Source organism: Pseudophryne corroboree, chromosome 8, assembly GCF_028390025.1.
Source record: "Pseudophryne corroboree isolate aPseCor3 chromosome 8, aPseCor3.hap2, whole genome shotgun sequence".
NCBI classification, from domain to species: domain Eukaryota; kingdom Metazoa; phylum Chordata; class Amphibia; order Anura; family Myobatrachidae; genus Pseudophryne; species Pseudophryne corroboree.
The window spans coordinates 79218767-79235003 of record NC_086451.1 but is presented as its reverse complement, the minus strand read 5'-3'; the positions used below and the strand labels follow the sequence as shown (position 1 = coordinate 79235003).

At 47.4% G+C, this 16237-nt stretch overlaps 1 protein-coding gene across 5 annotated transcripts in view; it reads left to right on the top strand.

The window, feature by feature from the left end:
• The window catches only part of LOC134948626 (glucose-1-phosphate thymidylyltransferase-like), a 118159-nt gene that overhangs the window by 62585 nt on the left and 39337 nt on the right, over positions 1-16237 (top strand). For 2 of the 5 annotated variants that reach the window (XM_063936724.1, XM_063936720.1), the window contains exon 1: positions 9915-10294. The exons of 2 other annotated variants lie outside the window; for them this stretch is intronic. The gene's annotated coding sequence lies outside the window, so the exon portion shown is untranslated. Of the gene's footprint in view, positions 1-9914; positions 10295-16237 lie in introns of those variants that run through there. One more of the 5 variants, XM_063936721.1, reaches the window with a different exon arrangement.

Sequence of the window (16237 nt, the reverse complement as noted above, 5' to 3'; positions counted from 1 at the left end):
TGCGTGTGCGCTTTACAATTTATCCCTTAATATATTACTTTTACACTTTAACTATGAAATAGCGACAAATTTCTTTTAGCACGTTTATCAATTATAAAATGGCAAACAGGAGAGTGATATATGAAAATACACGAAAAAAGAAATGCAGATATGCGTGTGTGCGTACGCAAGATAGAAATAAACAGTTTTAAAAGACACTAGCGTGTTGTTCTTACCTCCGGTTCCGGATTCCCTCAGCACCCTTTACTAAGCGAAGCAGACGCTTATCCCGTCAGCACTGCGAAGAATATGATCTCCCGCCCTTTGCTGATGGATAATGTCTGCTGAAATTACCTAGCAGAGATATGTGAAGGACAGGACGAGCCGCCAATTGATAAAGCTGAATATTTATCTTATTTAAAACCCTTTAAGAGGTCTAAGAACACTGTACGCTATTGACGTATGGAGTACCGTAAGGGTACGCACGTTGCGTAACAATCGCTTAGCCGTGGTCGAGACGCTCAAGCGTCACGTTCGCTCACGGCCAAGAGATCACAGGCAGGCACGCTATTGGCTGCTGACTAACGTAATGGTTCGCTATAGCGTAGCGGACGCTCGGGACCACGAGGAGGTCACCAGCGGCGCAGACGCTCACAATGTTAAACCTTTATATCTAAACCATAAACAATGTAATATGCAGTAAAACCTTAGTGTAGAGATAGGGTGTAGATGCAACACAGTGTAACCTTATTAACTTAAAAGCTGTTCGAGCGTCACCGACGCTCTGAGAATACTTAACACTATAAGAAATACACAACTACCGGGCTTAGGGTCTAACGCCTTATATGAATGTTATACTTGAAAAAGAATAATACAGTACAAGTCATACACTACAATATAACATAGACTAACTAACCAGATAACTACACAGGAAATACAATACAATACTATTACGTTTAAGGGAAATACGAGAGAAAGAGGAGAAGAGAGAGAGAGAGAGAGATATGAGAGAGAGAGATATATGGCTCACAATAACAAGAAAGACAATATGATTGCGGAGAAAACTTACGCACAAAGGGGAACGATCGCATGCGCCTCTGGACATCCAGCTCCCGATTATCAGCAATGAGAACCGTTGAAGAGAGTGAGCTGGATGTGATCGGCTTGTCTATTTATGCCCCACACACAATACAATTCAATGGTCCCTACAATCTCATTGTTCATTGGACACAGGAATTCGTCTTCGCACTATAACAAAAGGTCATAGGTTGATTCATACAGGTGGGCTGTGACAATTTCCAACTGCTCAGGTGGGTGGGAAACTAGGTTTCCCGCCGCATGGATAAGTAAGTGCAAATAATAGTAAATGGACATAAACTTCTTATGTCCATAACTATTCGCACGAGCGATTAATTCGCTTCAAACCAACACCGGAATATTGCTAATTAAATACTCTTCCGATGGATACTAAACACCACTGTATAATCCCTGTCTGACCCTTTGTATCAAACAAAGAGGGATCTCTCCGTCCATGAACATGCTACATTAACTAAACTTTCAGAATCTATCAAAGGGACCGTGATCTACAAAATACATTATAAAGTGAAAATATGTAACGATTGAGTCGCACGCTACGAACACATAAACTCTACCGTAAATGCACATACCGTGCGCCTGCGGGTGCCCGCAACAGCGAGTATGCGCACGCACGGGAGAGCGCACGCATGCGCAGCGCGGACCTGTATGAGGTGCAAATATGGCAGTGTGCATCGTGATATTTTTCTGACTTTGACATGAGATAATGCAGGTGGGGGTCCTGTGTTGCATAAAAATTGGTAATTCGTAGGGGGCCCCACAAGTTTATAGCCCAGGGGCCCCCACAGATCTTAATACGTCCCTGCCGTGACCTTTATAGAATCCAAACTATGTGAGAATCTGACAGTGGGATGATGAAGTTTTACCTCGTTTTGGGATCCGAGTCTGTCGGGAAATCCCAAGCTGGAATCGGATCCGGACTCGGATCCCAAAGTTCAGGTGGGTCCAGTTCTCGGAGAACCGGACCCGCTCATCTCTAATCCTAACCCTATGTTCCATGCTTACTGTCTACCCCACCTGTGTAACCCCTGACTGTCTGCCCCTCCTCAGCTAATCTGTACTTTTTTTTTGTTCAACATAAAATTTTTATTCATATTAAATAATTAAAACAAGAATACAGAAAAAACATAAGAGAATAGGATAACATTAGGGGAAAAATAATATCATAGGGGGAGAGACAGGACATCCAAAAGCATCACGGGGAACACACAAATACTCACAAATCATGATTCTTCTTCAGGTAAAGTGTTGCTCAAGTCACAAGGAGGGCTCTGTATGGTGGGGGACAGAGGGGGGACCTCGTTATTTTCAAAAATATACATATGCCATGGAAGCCACTTCATAATGGGAGAAGAGGGAGTTGTAGAGTATGCAGTTCCCCTGGTTTCCATCTCAAAATGAATTTGGGTCTCAGAAATAACTTTTTCAAAGGGGGGGGGGGGGGGGGGGGAGATTTCCAGTTTTGGGCGACTCTAGCTCTGGCTGCAATTAGAATGTGACCAAGGACATAGCGAGTAGATTTGGGGACAGTGTCTGGGTACCAGTGCAGAAACGCTAAAGAAGGGTCCTGAGTCAGTCGAAGGCCAGTGATTGAATTAATAAGATCATATACCTTATCCCAAAAGGAACGCAGGGCAGGGCATTCCCAGAAGATATGTAAGAGCGTACCTTCGTGGTGGCGCCAACAGAATTTAGAGGTAGTTGGCCAAATCTTATGCAGTTTATATGGGGGGAAATACAATCTGTGTAAAAGTTTAATATGCATTTCAGTGTGGTTAGTGCATTTAGAGAGGGAGAAGGAAGAAAGATGGAAAGATTCCCACTGTTTGAGAGTGAATGTACGATGGAGATCAACTTCCCACTTAATTTGAACGGCAGATTTAACTGTGGCGTCTGGAGGCGTCAGCAGACCATACCAAGAAGATATAGCTCCGCGGGACAAAGTGTTAGTCAGTCTATTCAGGACATTGTTAGAGGGGAATTGGAAGACGTTAGGGCTAATGGTCATATCGTCTACCCAATGTTTAAGTTGGTAATAATAGAGCCAGGCTGAGGGATCGAGATTGTACTTGGTGCGTATGTCTGAAAATGACAAAAGAGAAGATGGGGAGAAGACATCAGTAAGGGAGTCTATACCGAATCATCTCCAATAGGAAAAATGGAGACGAGGCAACACTTTAACTATCTAATGCAGATAGAGAAATGTTTATAGTGGGTACAGTGATATCAAAAGAAGAAAAGAGTTTAGAATCCCAAATTAAGGTATGGGACATGGTGGAAGGTGATAATGGATAGCGAGGGCGGAGTTGTCGGGGTAGCCACAAAAGGTCATTGAGGGGGAAGTCTCGAAAGAGGGCACATTCTAGATCCACCCATGGTTTAGAGTGAGGGGGGAGAAATAAATCGGACAGTTGGGAGAGCATAGATGCTTCGTGATACCTGGTTAAATCAGGGAGAGTGAGGCCTCCCTGTGACTTAGAGCGAATCATACATGTTTAGGCCAATCGAGGAGGTTTACATTTCCAAACATGCGACAGCATTAACTTTCGCATTTGGGTTAACAGTTTACGAGGAACCGCATAAGGGATGGCTCGGAACAAATACATTCGTTTTGGTAACAACATCATCTTAAATGCCGCCAAGCGGCCCAACCAGGAGACCTCGTAGCTCATCCAAGTAGAAGTCAGTGAATTTAGTTGAGCCAATAGTGGCACATAATTGATAGAGTGTACATTCTGGATATGAGAGGGAATGGAGACTCCCAGATATGTTAGGGAGGAGTCCTTCCATGTATATGGAAAACGCGCCTTTAAAGAACTTAAAACTGTGGTTGGGATATTAATAGAGAGAGCATCCGATTTCGTGGTGTTCAACTTGTAATACGAAGCAGCGCTAAAGCGTCCTAAAATATCATGTAGGATGGGCAACGAAGTCCCCGGATCAGATACAAACAATAAAACATCGTCTGCAAAAAGGCAGAGTTTATGAGAGGTAAGACCAGGAAATTTCGGAGAGAGTCGAATTGTTTGGGCAAGGGGTTCAATAGCCAACACAAATATCAACGGGGAGAGGGGGCACCCCTGTCTGGTACCATTGGAGATATGAAACGGGGAGGAAAGAAAACCATTACTAAATATTCTAGCAGAAGGGAGAGCTAGTATAGAACGGAGGATGTCCCCTTGGAGTCCAAACTTGGACAACACCCGGCGCATATAACCCCAATGGAGGCAATCAAACGCCTTTTCGGCATCGAGAGAGAGTAGGAGAAATCAAGATTCAGTATGGGAAGACCATTCAACCAGATCGAGGACTCTTCGAGTGTTGTCAGGTGCCTGACGTCCAAGTACAAAACCTACTTGGTCCGGATGTATGAGATGCGGGAGTAAAGGATTTAATCGATTGGCTATTAGGTGGTGGAACTCAGTTCTACCTTGTTCCCCCTCAATTTAACCCCAGTCTGGCCCCTCCCTGAGATGGAGACCAGGTCCTCCCCTGAGGTAAGGACATTCTAGTTGTTCTCAAAGGGGTCGTGCCACGCAGCAGCTCTTGTGCTAGAAGAGGCCGCTGAGGAGCTCTGCTTTCCACCAACCTGCACATGGGAAGGAAGGGTCCAAAATAAATTGCTGTCCAACAAAATTAGAAGTCAAATTAGAAGTAAAAAGAAAACACATAAACCAAATTAGTTGGCAAACACACCGAAGTCCATCCCTACCTGGGGCTGTGCGTCTGTGAGTGCAGATGCTTACACTGACACTCCCATAACACACCCACTGTATGGATTATTTATGTGTGCACAACTAGGCACCTCCCAGTCACCGCCCATCACTTTTCCGCCAATACCGACTGAATAGATCCCATGTGCATACGCTGTATAATGCAAATAGTCGCTCAGCTACTGGGAGAGTAGCCCACCCTCCCGCAATCTACTTACTTCCGCAGTGTAGTGTACAGGGCAGGGGTGTGATGACGTGATTCAGAGGTGACTGTGTCATGATGCATGATGACACATAGCTGTGTATTTTGTGGAGGTCAGAGCCAGGGTAACATAAATCTCATCATAACGGCCCACACCCCTGCCTTCCTACACCTCCTGGAAGAGAGCAGCAAAAAGTTGGTAATTATCCTCAGCTACTAACACTCTGTTTTGGATGGGGAGCTCACTTTGGGCCTGATTCATAGGTGGGCGCAGAAGTACAAGCAGCCGCGTCTACTGGCAGTCGCCCATCTGCGACTTTATGCAAATGCTGCTTCAGAATCGTCTCCTTGTGTACATCGGTGTAGCAGAATAAGGACTAAGGGCCTAATTCAGCATGGAAGGCAGGTACGATTGCATGCTGAAGCCCTGTGAAGTGTGTGCACGCACAGCATCCGCACTGCGCGTAGGCACACAGTGAGATGCGACAGCCTTTGCCTAATTGACAGGCAGAGGCATTCGCAGGGCAGGAGGGGGCGTCGACTCGGCATTTAAAAGGCATCAAGGCAATGTGGGGGGGGGGGGGGGGCACGGTCCGGACATTGCAGGCGTGTCCGGACCGTTTGTGGTCACACACAGCTGCTGCGACCAGAAACATGGCGGGCAGCTGTCTGCCTTCCCAGCTAGACTGCCAGCTACTCTATACATGCGTAAGCATCAATGCCATTGCAATGCTTTCACATGTGTGTGGGGAGTGGGGGCTGGATCCAGCATGCGGGGTGGGCTTGCCATGTGCTGGTCATCCTTCCGAATGTCAGTGTAATGCACACTTGCCTACTTTTGAAAAAGCATTTCAGGGAGATTGTGAAAGTAATAACTAAAAGCGCGGACGTGTACTGCTACATCGGAGAGGAAAATGACTTACGGGCAAATGTAAATGAGGGCCAAACTTAGTAAGATCTATTTGTTGAAGAAAATACACTGATATTTTGCAGGATTTGTTTGGTAATTGTGTTTTACAAGAGGTTCCATATACTGTAGGGGGCCACAGAAACCTTATTTAAAATGCATGTAGCCATAGGGATCATTGTGCCTTATAACCAATGTAGAGAAATGGACTGATGATCCCATTTGAATGTATTTATCTCTGATTTATTTTTTAGCCCAAGAATGTAATAGCTACAATGGGGATAAGGTGCAATCAGGGAGATTGCTGGACTATTCAGGGAGTGAGGGAGATTGCTGCTATTTCAGGGAGTCTCCTGCAGAATGAGGGAGGGTAGGCAACTATGGTGTAATGTATCGTAGATGTGTGATTTTTCGCACATCTATGATCCATGCTGAATTAGGCCCTGAGACTCCCACTTTCAGCACCTGTACATACAGTAATACATCCTTAGATGCCACCAACGTAAGGATCTCAAAAACTTGCACCAGTCCTTTGGCAGGTGCAGCTTCTCTGTCTGACCATGTCCTCCTATGTCTGCTGCTCTGTATCTGTGTACACAGCCATTTCACTGACATGCCCACCAGCCAAGGGGGAACGGACTAATTACTTGGGCCAGATCCACCCCGTCCCTCACTTGTCAGTGTGTGACAGAATGTAGTAGGTCCACAGAGGCTGTTGCCGCTGAGTGCCTATGGGGGATGGGGCATAGAGACTGGAGACTCCCTGAAATAGTAGCAATCTCCCTGACTCCCTGAAGAGCCTAGCAATCACCCTGATTACACCTTATCCCCGTTATGCAGCTGTTACATTACTGGAGAAAAAAAAAATCAGAGATAAATACATTCAAATGGGATTATCAGTGCCATTTTCCTGCACTGGGTATAAGGCACAAAGGGGGAGATGTATGAAAAATGTGCTTGAAGCTGTATCAACACATTATCGTGGTGATACGCCCTGACCCGCCGCCACAATGTATTATTTGAGTGTCCGCCGTTGTGGTATGGCGTTATGTCACCTGTAGCGTGATATGCCTTTTCCCACATCGGCGAGGCTGTTATCGGCGCCGCAGTCTGTACGCATACGCCCTTCTCCCCTGTTTCCAGCTTGCGCCGCTGGTGGCCTCCGGCTCATACGCGATTAGGCTGGGCATTCGCCGCCGATGGCTGTGTGAGGAAGTGTTTGTCCAGGAACAATAAAGTTTTACTTACTAAATTACAATAATGAAGAAAAAAATCCACGAATGCAGTTTGCACACAACGCCAGGCCAATGGAGGCGTTCAGGATTAGCGCGGTTAGGAGACGAAGACTGGCAACAGAGGCAATCATACATTGCCTCTGTCCTTCGTCCCAGATAGAAGACAGCGGGGAAGCGGTAGGCGGCGGGGACACGCGTCGGACAGTGCACACAGAGTAAACACGTCGTTCTTACATTACAGGGATCCGGAAACAGCAGGCTTACCGTGCGCTGTGGCTGTTTAAAACTACTGCGCACTTTCATACATCTGCCCCAGTGATCCCTATGCATTTTAAATAAGGTTTCTCATGGCCACTTACAGTATATGGAACCTCTTGTAAAACACAATGGGGGTCATTCCGAGTTGATCGCTCGCTAGCAGTTTTTAGCAGCCGCGCAAACGCATTGTCGCCGCCCACCGGGGAGTGTATTTTCGCTTTTTAGAAGTGCAAATGCCTGTGCAGCAGAGCGCCTGAAAACACATTTTGTGCAAAACAAGACCAGCCCTGGACTTACTCTTCGTGTGCATTGATTCTAACATTGGAGGGTTGGCTTTTGACGTCACACACCCGCCCAGTGTTCGCCCAGCCACGCCTGCATTTTCCCTGGCACGCTTGCGTTTTTCCAAACACTCCCAGAAAACGGTCAGTTGACACCCATAAATGCCCCCTTCCTGTCAATCTTCCTGCGTTGCGCCGTGCGACTGAAAGCTTCGCTAGAACCTGTGCAAAACCACAAAGGACTTTGTACCCGTACGTCGCGCGTGCACATTGCGGTGCATACGCATGCGCAGAAATTACGATTTTTAGCCTGATCGCTGCACTGCGAACAATGGCAGCTAGCGATCAACTCGGAATGACCCCCAATACACTTACAGATCCTGAAAAAATATCAGTGTCTTTTCTTCACCAAGTCGATCTTACTAGCTTTGGGGCTCATTTACATTTGGATGTAAGTCATTTTTATGACACGTCTCTCAGATGTAGCAATGGACGGAACAACAGAGAGAGAAGAGTCGGTCCTTAGTTGGAATTATAAGGAATTTATAGGTATGTATATTATTAGAGTCCAGAGATCTGTGAACCCATTACACCAGGAAGCCTCAGAAAGCTGTGAGTCACCACACATCTCACGCCGGGATCCCAACAGCCAGTATGCCGTCGACGAGCACAGCATGTCCTCTCGCGGGCTCGCTGTGCTCGCCATGCTTCGGGCCCGGTGGCTACCTTGGGTTGTCACAGGGTTATATTCCCCCTTGGGTGGTGGACCACCACTCGAGTGGATGATTACAGCCGGCGGCCAGGATTCCGACCACCGGTATTTCACCGGGTGTCGGGATTCTGGCGTTGGCCTGCTGACAGCCGGGATCCCGACAAGCGTCAAATTGAATGCCTCCCCTCATGCCAGCAACTGGCCTTGTTACAACAGAATAGTTGCGCAGTGTAGGGAATAGTTGGATAGAGTAGGGAATAGTTGGGCTGTGTAGGGAATAGTTGGATAGAGTAGGGAATAGTTGGGCAGTGTAGGGAATAGTTGGGCAGTGTAGGGAATAGTTGGATAGAGTAGGGAATAGTTGGGCAGTGTAGGGAATATTTGGATAGAGTAGGCAATAGTTGCGCAGTGTAGGGAATATTTAGATAGAGTAGGGAATAGTTGGGCAGTGTAGGGAATAGTTGGATAGTGTAGGGAATAGTTGGATAGAGTAGGGAATAGTTGGGCTGTGTAGGGAATATTTGGATAGAGTAGGCAATAGTTGCGCAGTGTAGGGAATAGTTGGATAGAGTAGGCAATAGTTGCGCAGTGTAGGGAATAGTTGGATAGAGTAGGGAATAGTTGGGCTGTGTAGGGAATATTTGGATAGAGTAGGCAATAGTTGCGCAGTGTAGGGAATAGTTGGATAGAGTAGGGAATAGTTGGGCAGTGTAGGGAATATTTGGATAGAGTAGGGAATAGTTGGGCTGTGTAGGGAATATTTGGATAGAGTAGGGAATAGTTGGGCAGTGTAGGGAATAGTTGGATAGAGTAGGGAATAGTTGGGCAGTGTAGGGAATATTTGGATAGAGTAGGCAATAGTTGCGCAGTGTAGGGAATATTTAGATAGAGTAGGGAATAGTTGCGCAGTGTAGGGAATAGTTGGGCAGTGTAGGGAATATTTGGGTAGTGTAAGGAATAGTTGGGCAGTGTAGGGAATAGTTGGATAGAGTAGGGAATAGTTGGGCAGTGTAGGGAATATTTGGATAGAGTAGGCAATAGTTGTGCAGTGTAGGGAATATTTGGATAGAGTAGGGAATAGTTGGGCAGTGTAGGGAATATTTGGATAGAGTAGGGAATAGTTGGGCAGTGTAGGGAATATTTGGATAGAGTAGGCAATAGCTGCGCAGTGTAGGGAATATTTAGATAGAGTAGGGAATAGTTGCGCAGTGTAGGGAATAGTTGGGCAGTGTAGGGAATATTTGGGTAGTGTAAGGAATAGTTGGGCAGTGTAGGGAATAATGCTCACCTTTTTTAAAACAATAAGTTAAATAAAATAGATGTACATTTTATATTTTAGAGAAAATGTCTAGTCTTGTGTGATACATTGCATTGTCCTGCGTTACTATGGAGCTCTAACCACTGCACTAGCAGACTGGGCTTCAGGCCTGAAGGAGTTACTGCAATCAGGAAGTGAGTGAGAGGCTCTGCCTAAGCTCATAGTGGAGGACGTGGATTGGACAGTGTAGAGCCGGGAGGGAAAGGAGGTGTGTGCAGACAGCAGGAGTGAGGAAGTGAGTGTGTGTGGAGAAACAACGGGAGTGAGTAAGGCCGGGTGTGTGTAGACAGCAGGAGGGAGGAAGTGTGTGTGGAGAGACAGCAGTAGTGAGGAAGTGAGTGTGTGTGGAGAGACTAGCAGTAGTGAGGCAGTGAGTGTGTGTGGAGAGACAGCAGAAGTGAGGCAGTGAGTGTGTGTGGAGAGACAGCAGAAGTGTGTGTGTGTGCACTGCAGAGACTAGCAGTAGTGAGGACGCTGGTGATGCGCTTGTTTTTGGCTTGTTTTTCACTCATCAGTAGCGGGGGGGTTTTTATGTTAGAGTTGGCAACACTGCCTGGACTGCCATCTCCTTCTTCTGGGCCTGGGGAAAAGAAGGTGATTCCATTGTTTATATATATATATATATATATATATATATATATATTTCATAGATCAGTGAGGTCAGCAGCAGTGCCAACGCAGTAAGATGCAGGCTATGGCTCTCATTCCGGGTTGATCGCTTGCTAGCTACTTTTTGCAGCCGTGCAAACGCATAGTCGCCGCCCACGGGGGAGTGTATTTTCACTTTGCAAGTGTGCGATCGCATGTGCAGCCGAGCGGGACGAAAACGTTTTTTTTGCAGTTTCTGAGTAGGTCTGAACTTACTCAGCCCTTGCGGTCACTTCAGCCTGTCCGGTCCCGGAGTTGACGCCCCTGCCACTCCCAGAAAACGGTCAGTTGATACCCACAAATGCCCTCTTCCTGTCAATCTCCTTGCGATCGGTTGTGCGAATGGAAGCATTGCACAGCAACGATGCTGTTTGTACCTGTACACCGCGCGTGTGCAGTTTTGCCATTTTTTAACTGAGCGCTGCGAAAATCGGCAGCGAGCGATCAACTCGGAATGACCCCCTTTGTGCAATCTCTAGAGAATGTGGTTCTAGTGCTCAGCCTGGTGCTGACAGTTATTGGTAATTTAATTATAGTGCTCTGTTTATGACCAGTGATAATTATATTTTACATTTGGCACTTTACAGTACACACCTTTACTGCAAATGTTTAAAAAAAAAATAAAAAAAAACCCAGAACATTTTTAGCTCTGTGCAGGGCCTGCTGACCAATGCTTGGAGACAGATTAGTGAGAGGATTACAGTTTTTTTTAGGTTAAATCTAGATGTCTTTCACCATAAGGACCCGGATGTGATGTGTAGTGAGGGCGGAAGTGCTTTGATGCCCTTAGAGCTCTTTTTTTCCCGAAATCTAGTTTTTTTTTCTAGGTGTTTTCTTGTGATTTGACATCCATTGTCCCCTCGCCACGCTTCAGGTTACGAATAGGTTACTTTTCCCTAAAAATGATGACTTTGCCCCAGTGCCTGACAGGAAAGGTTCTTTCGTTGAAGGGGATCTAGGTGCTACCGTTTTCTAAAACGTTAAGGGAACTGGACATCCAGAATATATTGGGTTAATTCTCCATTCTGCCAATGCTTAGTCAGGTGATCGTCAAAATCCAATATGTTGGACAATCTCAATTCGCTGATTCCAAACAATTTTTTTTTCCAGAATTGGTGAATTGAGGTTTTTTAACATGTTGGTTTTTTTTGCTGATCGTTGAAATATGCCAGTTGGCGAATCATTGTTCGGCGGATCGGTATTGGAGATTTGTCCAAAAGTCGGTCTGTATTAAAAATAAAGGGCCCCATTTATCAGGGGATCTTAATACCAACGCCATATTTAGTTTAGTATTGCTGTGATACTCCCGAGAATGCAGCTGGTATTCAGCATTCATAACCTCTCTGATGACGTAAACTGCTGTCGCCCTCCTCAGCGGCGTCCTCCGCTCTGATGCTGCTGGCGACAAGCTTCTGTGTCATACGCGATGTCCAGTTACCCAGGGGGGACCCAGCAATGACAGAAGGCTTCGCTGAAGCCGGAAATGCAGTACTGGGGGGCAGATGTATTAACATGGAGAAGGCATAAGGAAGTGATAAACCAGTGATAAGTGCAAGGTGATAAACGCACCAGCCAATTAGCTCCAATATGTAAATTAACAGTTAAGAGGTGATTGTCTGGTGCGTTTATCACCTTGCATTTATCACTGGTTTATCACTTCCTTATACCTTCTCCAGGTTAATACATCTGCCCCTGGGTTCCCACTGGTGGCAATGAGGACAATATCACTCTCACGGTACAGGGGCAAACAGCGGTAAACTTAGTTTGATGAATAGTGAGAGTAGGACATAACCCCTTTAGCGAGTGCCAAAGGGGTTATATATAGCTGATAAATGGGGCCCAAAGCATGAGTCTTCATGGCGGCTTATTCTACAGGTTGTTTACTGTTACTTTTATTTTGCATACATTCTTGCCATTGGCGTTTCTATAATGGTTGCAGAGTGTGTGGTGCACACGGGCCCCTGGGTTCAGGGGGTCCCATACCGCACACACTGCACCCATTTAATATACTTACCATTCCAGAGTCCCGTGGTGACTGCCCGCTAGTGCAGGCATAAATCACTCGGAAAATGGCCGCCGAGGCCATTTCCGAGTGATTTGCGCATGTGCACTGGAGATGTCCCAGGGAACAAGGCGCGGGATATCTTCCCAGGGAATATCGTGTTGCCATTCACTGTGAAATATCTCCCTAGGGCGGTGATGCACAGAGCCGTAAGTAGACTTTTTGGTGCCCTGTGCCAGAGAGAGAATTGGCGCCCTGCCCCCTATTTTCCAATAGGGACATAAGGCCTTGTGGGGTAGGGTCTTGACAAGATTGATCCCAGAGAGAGCACATGCTATGATGCCCCTCCCCATATTTTAAATATATATTTTATATATATTAGAATTATATAATATTATACATCATACAACATACGGTTACTGGCCTCTTGAGGTACAGAGCCGCTTCCCCGCTGCAGGACCACCGTCCTGAGGGGCTGTTTTTTCAGCGGGGCATGACGCCTTGGCTGTCGAAACCGCAGCATGCTGCACACCCCTAACACTGCCTGAAGGTGATCATCGGTGGTGAATACTCACTGGGTACCCCGCTAGGGGGGGTACCCCGGTTCACTGTATGGCAAAAGCGTGGGTGAGGCGTACGGGTCCCTCCTGGGGGGACCCGCTTTGACTCCTGCGTGAGACTGGCTTATTACGTGGTATCAAGCATATATGTGAGGTTACTAACATTTAGGAGACCTGGCCAGTAAAAAAAATACACAGTAGCTCCGGCGCCATAGCAGGGGGCGTAGCTACTTCAGGACGGGCTCAGTGGCATTTTGGTGCCTTCCTCTGCATAAGCAGCAGCAGCAGCCTCACACAGCTCCTCCATAACGGTCACACGCTGGATCACGGGTACAGGGTGTAGAGGGGGAGAGACGCTATTTGGTGCACAAATATCATCCCTCTGAAGGATTTTTCATTAGACAGACTCACTGTTTATATGTTTGTATAAAACGCTGACAGCCTCACTGGGGCTATGCAGCGCTGGGTGCGCTGGTGTCCTCTCCGGTATCCGTTCACATGGTCGACCATGTTATGGTCGACAGTCATTAGGTCGACCACTATTGGTCGACATTGACATGGTCGACATGGACACATGGTCGACACATGAAAATGGTTGCCACATGAAAGGTCGACACAAGAAAAGGTCGACATGAGTTTTTTAACCTTTTTTTCTTTTGGGGAACTTTTCCATACTTTACGATCCACGTGGACTACGATTGGAACGGTAATCTGTGCCGAGCGAAGCGGTAGCGGAGCGAAGGCACCATGCCCGAAGCATGGCGAGGGGACGCGGTGCACTAATTGGGGTTCACAGTCACTTTACGCAAAAAACTACACCAAAAAAAGTTAAAAAACCGCATGTCGACCTTTTCATGTGTCGACCTTTCATGTGTCAACCATTTTCATGTGTCGACCATGTCAATGTCGACCAATAGTGGTCGACCTAATGACTGTCGACCATACCATGGTCGACCATTCATACCAAAACCGTCCTCTCCTGTGTCTCCTCTCACATGCAATAGGGCAGGCTTTTATTGTGTTTCAGGCTGTGTTGTATGTGTATTGTACCTGTTTTTCTTTTCACAATGGTAAAACAGAAGTTATGCAGTGTGTGTAATGCATACTTACCGACATTCTGGCTGAGCAGCCAGGTCGGCTCAGCGGGCGGGCAGGGGAGGCTGTGATGTAAAGGAGGGGGTGGCCGGAGGCGGGACGGGGGCGGAGCAAGGGTGGGACGGGGGCGGAGCAAGGGCGGTGTCACAGTGACACCTCCTTTAAGCCACGCCCCCGCTCTGTAATGCCGCGATCACCGGCATTACACTGCAGGGGGCGTGGCTATGATGATGCGAATCAGCAAGAATCGCGTCATCGACTGCCCGGACCACCCACTTTACACACTAAGTGGGCGGACGGGCAGGGGGGACCCCGCAAATCGGGAGACTTGCCTGCTCTTCCGGGGGGCCGGGAGGGTCACCCGATTTTCGGGAGCCTCCCGGCCATTCCGGGAGAGTAGGCAAGTATGGTGTAATGCTAGATTTTCCCCTAGCTCATATGACTCAATATCATGTGAGCAGTGTAGTCAGTCATCTCAGAATTCTGATTACAATGTGGGGGAGAGTCCAGAGCCATCCTGGCTGAGGGCTGTCAAAACTATGATGTCTGATATGTCATCTCAACTCACTGTTAATGCCAATAAAACTCAGGAACTGCAACAAGCAGTGGCAAGTCTAGCTGCTAAACATCCACCCCTGTCCACTACAGTTGCACAAAAACGTGCTTTACCTGCACTTCTATCAGATACTGATGATAGCCAGGATGATAGGGATGATGTGGACCGCATAAGCAGGGACTCCACCCCTACACAGGGTATTGAACCCCTTATATTGCCTATACGGGATGTGTTAGAGCTCCCCCTGGAGGACGCTACTAATCAGCAGTAGAGATGAGTGGGTTCGGATTTACTCGGTTCTTAACGCCAGAATTATTGCAAAATCAGATTTTCTGCAGCGGTGTACACTGTGATTCCACAGGGAATTAAATCGGGGGGTGTAGAGTTGGATCTTGATCCGAGGCACCAACAGGCTAAAAGCTTTGACTGTTCCCAGGATGCATAGCGCCGCCTCCTCTATATCCCCACCTCCAGGCACTGGAGCTCAGTTTGTAAGTTGGTCCCTGCAGTGCAGGCAGCTAACAGGGAGGGCTGCTCTAGGCAGCCCTGAAAAGAGCTTTTTGAAGAAAAGAAGACTTCAAGGGCCGCAGCACAGGCACTTAGAAGTGCTATATGTCAGTCTGACATATCGTGCTGCGGCTCCCTCACCTCCCCCAGCGGCGCTGTATACTCCAGCGCCCTGGTTGCCGGGTACTTACAGCGGAGAGCTCCGGTTACTTCAGGCACACACCCGCTGCTGCTCTCCTGGATCGCGTGGCCGCATCTTCGGGAGGAGGTAAGAGGGTCCCCCAGACGGGACCCGCTGAAATCGTGATCCAGCGCAGTCTCTGGAGACGGACCGCGCGCGCTGGCGTGGACACTGGCCGTACAGGGACCCCACTAGACCACCAGGGCAAGGGGCACAGGTCGGATTTCTTAAAATCCGTTTCAAATAGGCCCCGCAGTACCCGGTGAAGAAGTCCAGCATGGGGATAAGGCTCTGACCTGTAGCCCCTCCCCCAGCCACAGGTGCCATTTACCGCAAATGTTTCCACCCTGGAGCTGCATCTCTCTCTCTCCCTCACTCCCTGTCAGCGTTTGGACGCCATTACACACAAGCTGAGCTGATTCTGGGACTGCTGGGCAATGTCTCCTCTGTAAAGCCGCCTGCATCATCAGCGCTGTGCATTTACAGGACACTTAAGTATTCTACATGTCATTTAGACAGTGTTAGTTAAGAACAAGTGCATAACTTCAGGGTTATTTAGTACAAGTACCCTGTGATATACATCCAGTCTTTACTGTGCATTGTTATATCTGTATATATAAATAGCTTTACATAGTAGTTCAGTTACTTAGTATTGCTAGTCCAGTGCAGTTTTATTGTTGTTTGTAATAATTTCTGCATTGTACATGTGACTGTGTGTGCCAATAGCTGCTGTGTGGTCTCTATTCCGTGGATCTCACACATATTGCTATCCCTATATTCTGTACCCTGAAGGGGCCTAAGTGCATCAGGAAACCAGTTTCAGGGAAACCTGAAACCAGTTTCAGGGAGATTCTATACAGTATGGGAGTTCTTGCGGCACACTGCTGAGGGGGCATGTCATGCTCCACCTTAAGGGCATGTCTAGCTCCACCTATGGGCGTGCCTACTGCAGGGGGCTGTCCTGCAGTGGCACACAGATGTTAATGCC